Below are 9,246 nucleotides of genomic sequence, written 5' to 3' on the forward strand. Positions count from 1 at the left end.
CTCCATGGGTCCCCTGGGCGTCCACCGAGGCCTGCAGCCCCAAAGCCCTGCAGCCCTGGAGCCCTTCAGCCCGGAGCCCTGGAGCCCTGCAGGCCCGGAGCCCTGCAGGCCCGGAGCCCTGCAGCCCCGGAGCCCTGCAGCCCCGGAGCCCTGCAGCCACCGTGGTCTGCAGCCTCAAAGCCCTGCAGCCTTGGAGCCCTTCAGCCCGGAGCCCTGGAGCCCTGGAGCCCTGCAGGCCCGGAGCCCTGCAGCCCCGGAGCCCTGCAGGCCCGGGGCCCTGCAGCCCCGGAGCCCTGCAGGCCCGGAGCCCTGCAGCCCCGGAGCCCTGCAGGCCCAGAGCCCTGCAGCCCCGGAGCTCTGCAGCCCCGGAGCCCTGCAGGCCCGGAGCCCTGCAGCCCCGGAGCCCTGCAGCCACCGAGGCCTGCAGCCCCAAAGCCCTGCAGCCCTGTAGCCCTTCAGCCCGGAGCCCTGGAGCCCTGCAGGCCCGGAGCCCTGCAGGCCCGGAGCCCTGCAGCCCCGGAGCCCTGCAGGCCCAGAGCCCTGCAGCCCCGGAGCCCTGCAGCCCCGGAGCCCTGCAGGCCCGAAGCCCTGCAGCCCCGGAGCCCTGCAACCCCAGAGCCCTGCAGCCCTGGAGCCCTGCAGCCACGGAGCCCTGCAGCCACGGAGCCCTGCGTGGGCAGGCGGGAACCCTAGCGTGAAGGCTCGGGGTTGGACAGATGTTGCACCTCTCCCCTCGGCCATCTGGTCGCGCGCAATGCTTTCCAATGGGGAGACCAGATGGCCGGGCCAGCCTGGAAGTCCTGATGAGGGTCCATTCGCCTCGCGGATCCCAGCCAGGGCTCCAGGAGGCCGTGCGCGTCCGCGCCTAGGGTCCCCTCCGTCACTCGGAGCGCGAGGGTTACAAGAAAAGTGGGTAGCCTTCCTCCGGATTAGTAGGGGCAGGGTATGCCGGGACACACCTCCCGGGGATGGCGGTTCTCAGGCGAGGACCAGATGGGCCAAGCCCGGACAACACTTCCCCGGGGCGTCCGGTGCTCCCTCCTCCAGCCCGCGGCGAGGCAAAGTGCCCAGGACGGGCTCCATGGGTCCCCCGGGCGTCCACCGAGGCCTGCAGCCCTGCAGCCCTGCAGCCCTGGAGCCCTTCAGCCCGGAGCCCTGGAGCCCTGCAGGCCCGGAGCCCTGCAGCCCCGGAGCCCTGCAGGCCCGGAGCCCTGCAGGCCCGGAGCCCTGCAGCCCCGGAGCCCTGCAGCCACCGAGGCCTGCAGCCCCAAAGCCCTGCAGCCCTGGAGCCCTTCAGCCCGGAGCCCTGGAGCCCTGCAGGCCCGGAGCCCTGCAGGCCCGGAGCCCTGCAGGCCCGGAGCCCTGCAGCCCCGGAGCCCTGCAGGCCCGGAGCCCTGCAGCCCCGGAGCCCTGCAGGCCCAGAGCCCTGCAGCCCCAGAGCCCTGCAGGCCCGGAGCCCTGCAGGCCCGGAGCCCTGCAGGCCCAGAGCCCTGCAGCCCTGGAGCCCTGCAGCCACGGAGCCCTGCAGCCACGGAGCCCTGCGTGGGCAGGCGGGAACCCTAGCGCGAAGGCTCGGGGTTGGACAGATGTTGCACCTCTCCCCTCGGCCATCTGGTCGCGCGCAATGCTTTCCAATGGGGCGACCAGATGGCCGGGGCAGCCTGGAAGTCCCGATGAGGGTCCATTCGCCTCGCGGATCCCAGCCAGAACTCCAGGAGGCTGGGCGAGTCCGAGCCTAGGGTCCCCTCCGTCACTCGGAGCGCGTGGGTTACAAGAAAAGTGGGTAGCCTTCCTCCGGATTAGTAGGGGCAGGGTATGCCGGGACACCCCTCCCGGGGATGGCGGTTCTCAGGCGGGGACCAGATGGGCCAAGCCCGGACGACACTTCCCCGGGGCGTCCGGTGCTCCCTCCTCCAGCCCGCGGCGAGGCAAAGTGCCCAGGACGGGCTCCATGGGTCCCCCGGGCGTCCACCAAGGCCTGCAGCCCAAAGCCCTGCAGCCCTGGAGCCCTGCAGGCCCGGAGCCCTGCAGGCCCGGAGCCCTGCAGCCCCGGAGCCCTGCAGCCCCGGAGCCCTGCAGGCCCGGAGCCCTGCAGCCCCGGAGCCCTGCAGGCCCGGAGCCCTGCAGACCCGGAGCCCTGCAGCCCCGGAGCCCTGCAGGCCCAGAGCCCTGCAGCCCTGGAGCCCTGCAGCCACGGAGCCCTGCAGCCAGGGAGCCCTGCGTGGGCAGGCGGGAGCCCTAGCGCGAAGGCTCGGCTTTGGACAGATGTTGCACCTCTCCCCTCGGCCATCTGGTCGCGCGCAATGCTTTCCAATGGGGAGACCAGATGGCCGGGCCAGCCTGGAAGTCCTGATGAGGGTCCATTCGCCTCGCGGATCCCAGCCAGGGCTCCAGGAGGCCGGGCGCGTCCGCGCCTAGGGTCCCCTCTGTCTCTCGGAGCGCGAGGGTTACAAGAAAAGTGGGTAGCCTTCCTCCGGATTAGTAGGGGCAGGGTATGCCGGGACACCCCTCCCGGGGATGGCGGTTCTCAGGCGGGGACCAGATGGGCCAAGCCCGGACGACACTTCCCCGGGGCGTCCGGTGCTCCCTCCTCCAGCCCGCGGTGAGGCAAAGTGCCCAGGACGGGCTCCATGGGTCCCCCGGGCGTCCACCGAGGCCTGCAGCCCCAAAGCCCTGCAGCCCTGGAGCCCTTCAGCCCGGAGCCCTGGAGCCCTGCAGGCCCGGTGCCCTGCAGGCCCGGAGCCCTGCAGGCCCGGAGCCCTGCAGCCCCGGAGCCCTGCAGCCACCGAGGCCTGCAGCCCCAAAGCCCTGCAGCCCTGGAGCCCTTCAGCCCGGAGCCCTGGAGCCCTGGAGCCCTGCAGGCCCGGAGCCCTGCAGGTTCGGAGCCCTGCAGGCCCGGAGCCCTGAAGCCCCAGAGCCCTGCAGGCCCGGAGACCTGCAGGCCCGGAGCCCTGCAGCCCCAGAGCCCTGCAGGCCCGGAGCCCTGCAGCCCTGGAGCCCTGCAGGCCCGGAGACCTGCAGCCACGGAGCCCTGCAGCCACGGAGCCCTGCGTGGGCAGGCGGGAACCCTAGCGCGAAGGCTCGGGGTTGGACAGATGTTTCACCTCTCCCCTCGGCCATCTGGTCGCGCGCAATGCTTTCCAATGGGGAGACCAGATGGCCGGGCTAGCCTGGAATTCCCGATGAGGGTCCATTCGCCTCGCAGATCCCAGCCAGGGCTCCAGGAGGCCGGGCGCGTCCGCGCCTAGGGTCCCCTCCGTCACTCGGAGCGTGAGGGTTACAAGAAAAGTGGGTAGCCTTCCTCCGGATTAGTAGGGGCAGGGTATGCCGGGACACCCCTCCCGGGGATTGCGGTTCTCAGGCGGGGACCAGATGGGCCAAGCACGGACGACACTTCCCCGGGGCGTCCGGTGCTCCCTCCTCCAGCCCGCGGCGAGGCAAAGTGCCCAGGACGGGCTCCATGGGTCCCCCGGGCGTTCACCGAGGCCTGCAGCCCCAAAGCCCTGGAGCCCTTCAGCCCAGAGCCCTGGAGTCCTGCAGGCCCGGAGCCCTGCAGGCCCGGAGCCCTGCAGGCCCGGAGCCCTGCAGGCCCGGAGCCCTGCAGCCCCGGAGCCCTGCAGCCCCGGAGCCCTGCAGCCACTGAGGCATGCAGCCCCAAAGCCCTGCAGCCCTGGAGCCCTTCAGCCCGGAGCCCTGGAGCCCTGGAGCCCTGCAGGCCCGGAGCCCTGCAGGCCCAGAGCCCTGCAGCCCTGGAGCCCTGCAGCCCTGGAGCCCTGCAGCCACGGAGCCCTGCGTGGGCAGGCGGGAACCCTAGTGCGAAGGCTCGGGGTTGGACAGATGTTGCACCTCTCCCCTCGGCCATCTGGTCGTGAGCAATGCTTTCCAATGGGGAGACCAGATGGCCGGGCCAGCCTGGAAGTCCCGATGAGGGTCCATTCGCCTCGCAGATCCCAGCCAGGGCTCCAGGAGGCCGGGCGCGTCCGCGCCTAGGGTCCCCTCCGTCACTCGGAGCGCGAGGGTTACAAGAAAAGTGGGTAGCCTTCCTCCGGATTAGTAGGGGCAGGGTATGCCGGGACACCCCTCCCGGGGATGGCGGTTCTCAGGCGGGGACCAGATGGGCCAAGCCCGGACGACACTTCCCCGGGGCGTCCGGTGCTCCCTCCTCCAGCCCGCGGCGAGGCAAAGTGCCCAGGACGGGCTCCATGGGTCCCCCGGGCGTCCACGGAGGCCTGCAGCCCCAAAGCCCTGCAGCCCTGGAGCCCTTCAGCCCGGAGCCCTGGAGCCCTGCAGGCCCGGAGCCCTGCAGGCCCGGAGCCCTGCAGCCCCGGAGCCCTGCAGGCCCAGAGCCCTGCAGCCCCGGAGCCCTGCAGCCACCGAGGCCTGGAGCCCTACAGCCCGGAGCCCTGGAGCCCTGGAGCCCTGCAGGCCCGGAGCCCTGCAGCCCTGGAGCCCTGCAGGCCCGGAGCCCTGCAGCCCTGGAGCCCTGCAGGCCCGGAGCCCTGCAGGCCCGGAGCCCTGCAGCCCCGGAGCCCTGCAGCCCCGGAGCCCTGCAGCCCCGGAGCCCTGCAGGCCCAGAGCCCTGCAGCCCTGGAGCCTTGCAGCCCCGGAGCCCTGCAGCCACGGAGCCCTGCATCCACGGAGCCCTGCGTGGGCAGGCGGGAGCCCTAGCGCGAAGGCTCGGGGTTGGACAGATGTTGCACCTCCCCCCTCGGCCATCTGGTCGCGCGCAATGCTTTCCAATGGGGCGACCAGATGGCCGGGCCAGCCTGGAAGTCCCGATGAGGGTCCATTCGCCTCGCGGATCCCAGCCAGGGCTCCAGGAGGCCGGGTGCATCCGCGCCTAGCGTCCCCTCCGTCACTCGGAGCACGAGGGTTACAAGAAAAGTGGGTAGCCTTCCTCCAGATTAGTAGGGGCAGGGTATGCCGGGACACCCCTCCCGGGGATGGAGGTTCTCAGGCGGGGACCAGATGGGCCAAGCCCGGACGACACTTCCCCGGGGCGTCCGGTGCTCCCTCCTCCAGCCCGCGGCGAGGCAAAGTGCCCAGGACGGGCTCCATGGGTCCCCCGGGCGTCCACCGAGGCCTGCAGCCCCAAAGCCCTGCAGCCCTGGAGCCCTTCAGCCCGGAGCCCTGGAGCCCTGCAGGCCCGGAGCCCTGCAGTCCCGGAGCCCTGCAGCCCCGGAGCCCTGCAGCCCCGGAGCCCTGCAGCCACCGAGGCCTGCAGCCCCAAAGCCCTGCAGCCCTGGAGCCCTTCAGCCCGGAGCCCTGGAGCCCTGGAGCCCTGCAGGCCCGGAGCCCTGCAGCCCCGGAGCCCTGCAGGCCCGGAGCCCTGCAGCCCCGGAGCCCTGCAGGCCCAGAGCCCTGCAGCCCTGGAGCCCTGCAGCCCCGGAGCCCTGCAGGCCCGGAGCCCTGCAGGCCCAGAGCCCTGCAGCCCTGGAGCCCTGCAGCCCCGGAGCCCTGCAGCCATGGAGCCCTGCAGCCATGGAGCCCTGCGTGGGCAGGCGGGAACCCTAGCGCGAACGCTCGGGGTTGGACAGATGTTGCACCTCTCCCCTCGGCCATCTGATCGCGCGCAATGCTTTCCAATGGGGCGACCAGATGGCCGGGCCAGCCTGGAAGTCCCGATGAGGGTCCATTCGCCTCGCGGATCCCTGCCAGGGCTCCAGGAGGCCGGGCGCGTCCGCGCCTAGGGTCCCCTCCGTCACTCGGAGCGCGAGGGTTGCAAGAAAAGTGGGTAGCCTTCCTCCAGATTAGTAGGGGCAGGGTATGCCGGGACACCACTCCCGGGGATGGCGGTTCTCAGGCGGGGACCAGATGGGCCAAGCCCGGACGACACTTCCCCGGGGCGTCCGGTGCTCCCTCCTCCAGCCCGCGGTGAGGCAAAGTGCCCAGGACGGGCTCCATGGGTCCCCCGGGCATCCACCGAGGCCTGCAGCCCAAAGCCCGGAGCCCTGGAGCCCTTCAGCCCGGAGCCCTGGAGCCCTGGAGCCCTGCAGGCCCGGAGCCCTGCAGGCCCGGAGCCCTGCAGGCCCGGAGCCCTGCAGCCCCGGAGCCCTGCAGCCCCAGAGCCCTGCAGGCCCGGAGCCCTGCAGCCCCGGAGCCCTGCAGCCCCGGAGCCCTGCAGGCCCAGAGCCCTGCAGCCCTGGAGCCCTGCAGCCACGGAGCCCTGCAGCCACGGAGCCCTGCGTGGGCAGGCGGGAACCCTAGCGCGAAGGCTCGGGGTTGGACAGATGTTGCACCTCTCCCCTCGGCCATCTGGTCGCGCTCAATGCTTTCCAATGGGGCGACCAGATGGCCGGGCCAGCCTGGAAGTCCCGATGAGGGTCCATTCGCCTCGCGGATCCCAGCCAGGGCTCCAGGAGGCCGGGCGCGTCCGCGCCTAGGGTCCCCTCCGTCACTCGGAGCGCGAGGGTTACAAGAAAAGTGGGTAGCCTTCCTCCGGATTAGTAGGGGCAGGGTATGCCGGGACACCCCTCCCGGGGATGGCGGTTCTCAGGCGGGGACCAGATGGGCCAAGCCCGGACGACACTTCCCCGGGGCGTCCGGTGCTCCCTCCTCCAGCCCGCGGCGAGGCAAAGTGCCCAGGACGGGCTCCATGGGTCCCCCGGGCGTCCACCGAGGCCTGCAGCCCCAAAGCCCTGCAGCCCTAGAGCCCTTTAGCCCGGAGCCCTGGAGCCCTGCAGGCCCGGAGCCCTGCAGGCCCGGAGCCCTGCAGCCCCGGAGCCCTGCAGCCCCGGAGCCCTGCAGCCCCGGAGCCCTGCAGCCCCGGAGCCCTGCAGGCCCGGAGCCCTGCAGCCCCGGAGCCCTGCAGCCACCGAGGCCTGCAGCCCCAAAGCCCTGCAGCCCCGGAGCCCTTCAGCCCGGAGCCCTGGAGCCCTGGAGCCCTGCAGGCCCGGAGCCCTGCAGGCCCGGAGCCCTGCAGGCCCGGAGCCCTGCAGCCCTGGAGCCCTGCAGGCCCGGAGCCCTGCAGCCCCGGAGCCCTGCTGGCCCAGAGCCCTGCAGCCCCGGAGCCCTGCAGCCCTGGAGCCCAGCAGCCCCGGAGCCCTGCAGGCCCGGAGCCCTGCAGGCCCAGAGCCCTGCAGCCCCGGAGCCCTGCAGCCCCGGAGCCCTGCAGGCCCGGAGCCCTGCAGGCCCAGAGCCCTGCAGCCCTGGAGCCCTGCAGCCCCGGAGCCCTGCAGCCACGGAGCCCTGCAGCCACGGAGCCCTGCGTGGGCAGGCGGGAACCCTAGCGCGAAGGCTCGGGGTTGGACAGATGTTGCAGCTCTCCCCTTGGCCATCTGGTCGCACGCAATGCTTTCCAATGGGGCGACCAGATGGCCGGGCCAGCCTGGAAGTCCCGATGAGGGTCCATTCGCCTCGCGGATCCCAGCCAGGGCTCCAGGAGGCCGGGCGCGTCCGCGCCTAGGGTCCCCTCCGTCACTCGGAGCGCGAGGGTTACAAGAAAAGTGGGTAGCCTTCCTCCGGATTAGTAGGGGCAGGGTATGCCGGGACACCCCTCCCGGGGATGGCGGTTCTCAGGCGGGGACCAGATGGGCCAAGCCCGGACGACACTTCCCCGGGGCGTCTGGTGCTCCCTCCTCCAGCCCGCGGCGAGGCAAAGTGCCCAGGACGGGCTCCATGGGTCCCCCGGGCGTCCACCGAGGCCTGCAGCCCCAAAGCCCTGCAGCCCTGGAGCCCTTCAGCCCGGAGCCCTGGAGCCCTGCAGGCCCGGAGCCCTGCAGCCCCAGAGCCCTGCAGCCCCGGAGCCCTGCAGCCCCGGAGCCCTGCAGCCCCGGAGCCCTGCAGCCCCGGAGCCCTGCAGCTACCGAGGCCTGCAGCCCCAAAGCCCTGCAGCCCTGGAGCCCTTCAGTCCGGAGCCCTGGAGCCCTGCAGGCCCGGAGCCCTGCAGGCCCGGAGCCCTGCAGCCCCGGAGCCCTGCAGGCCCGGAGCCCTGCAGGCCCGGAGCCCTGCGTGGGCAGGCGGGAACCCTAGCGCGAAGGCTCGGGGTTGGACAGATGTTGCACCTCTCCCCTCGGCCATCTGGTCGCACGCAATGCTTTCCAATGGGGCGACCAGATGGCCGGGCCAGCCTGGAAGTCCCGATGAGGGTCCATTCGCCTCGCGGATCCCAGCCAGGGCTCCAGGAGGCCGGGCGCGTCCGCGCCTAGGGTCCCCTCGTCACTCGGAGCGCGAGGGTTACAAGAAAAGTGGGTAGCCTTCCTCCGGATTAGTAGGGGCAGGGTATGCCGGGACACCCCTCCTGGGGATTGCGGTTCTCAGGCGGGGACCAGATGGGCCAAGCCCGGATGACACTTCCCCGGGGCGTCGGGTGCTTCCTCCTCCAGCCCGCGGCGAGGCAAAGTGCCCAGGACGGGCTCCATGGGTTCCCCGGGCGTCCACCGAGGCCTGCAGCCCCAAAGCCCTGCAGCCCTGGAGCCCTTCAGCCCGGAGCCCTGGAGCCCTGCAGGACTGGAGCCCTGCAGCCCTGGAGCCCTGCAGCCCCTGAGCCCTGCAGCCACGGAGCCCTGCGTGGGCAGGCAGGAACCCCAGCGCGAAGGCTCGGGGTTGGACAGATGAGAGTCCTTTCAGTCCCGTTCATCTGGTTGCACCTCTCCCCTCGGCCATCTGGTCGCGCGCAATGCTTTCCAATGGGGCGACCAGATGGCCGGGCCGGCCTGTACGTCCCGATGAGGGTCCATTCGCCTCCCGGATCCCAGCCAGGGCTCCAGGAGGCCGGGCGCGTCTGGGCATAGGGTCCCCTCCGTCACTCGGAGCGCGTGGGTTACAAGAAAGGGGGGTAGCCTTCCTCCGGATTAGTATGGGCAGGGTATGCCGGAAGACCCCTCCGGGGCTGGCGGTTCTTTGCCGGGGACCAGATGGGCTACGCCCAGGCAACATCCTCCCAGGCTTCACTCCTCCGGCCCGCGGTGTGGCAAAGTGCCCAGGGACGGGCTCCACGGGTCCCGGGCAGTCCTACCCCCACGGCGCCCGGGCCCGAGAGCTCTGTCGGTCCTCCCCATGCCCGAGTCCCAGCCGCTGTCCCCCAGCCCCCGGGAAGCAGAGAGCCCACCGAGCCCATGGTTCAGGCGGGAGCCCTACCGCTATGTAGCCTTCCTCCGGATTACTAGGGACAGGGTACTCTGGGACCCCTCTCGGTCCTCAGCCGGCAGCTGGACGGGCCCGGATGCTGCCCCGGTCCTGTCCCGGGGACTGCCGCATGGCAGGGTGCCCGGGACAAGGGGTCCGGATGGTCCGGGGAGGCTTCCC

Source organism: Triturus cristatus, chromosome 1_1, assembly GCF_964204655.1.
Source record: "Triturus cristatus chromosome 1_1, aTriCri1.1, whole genome shotgun sequence".
Taxonomy (NCBI): domain Eukaryota; kingdom Metazoa; phylum Chordata; class Amphibia; order Caudata; family Salamandridae; genus Triturus; species Triturus cristatus.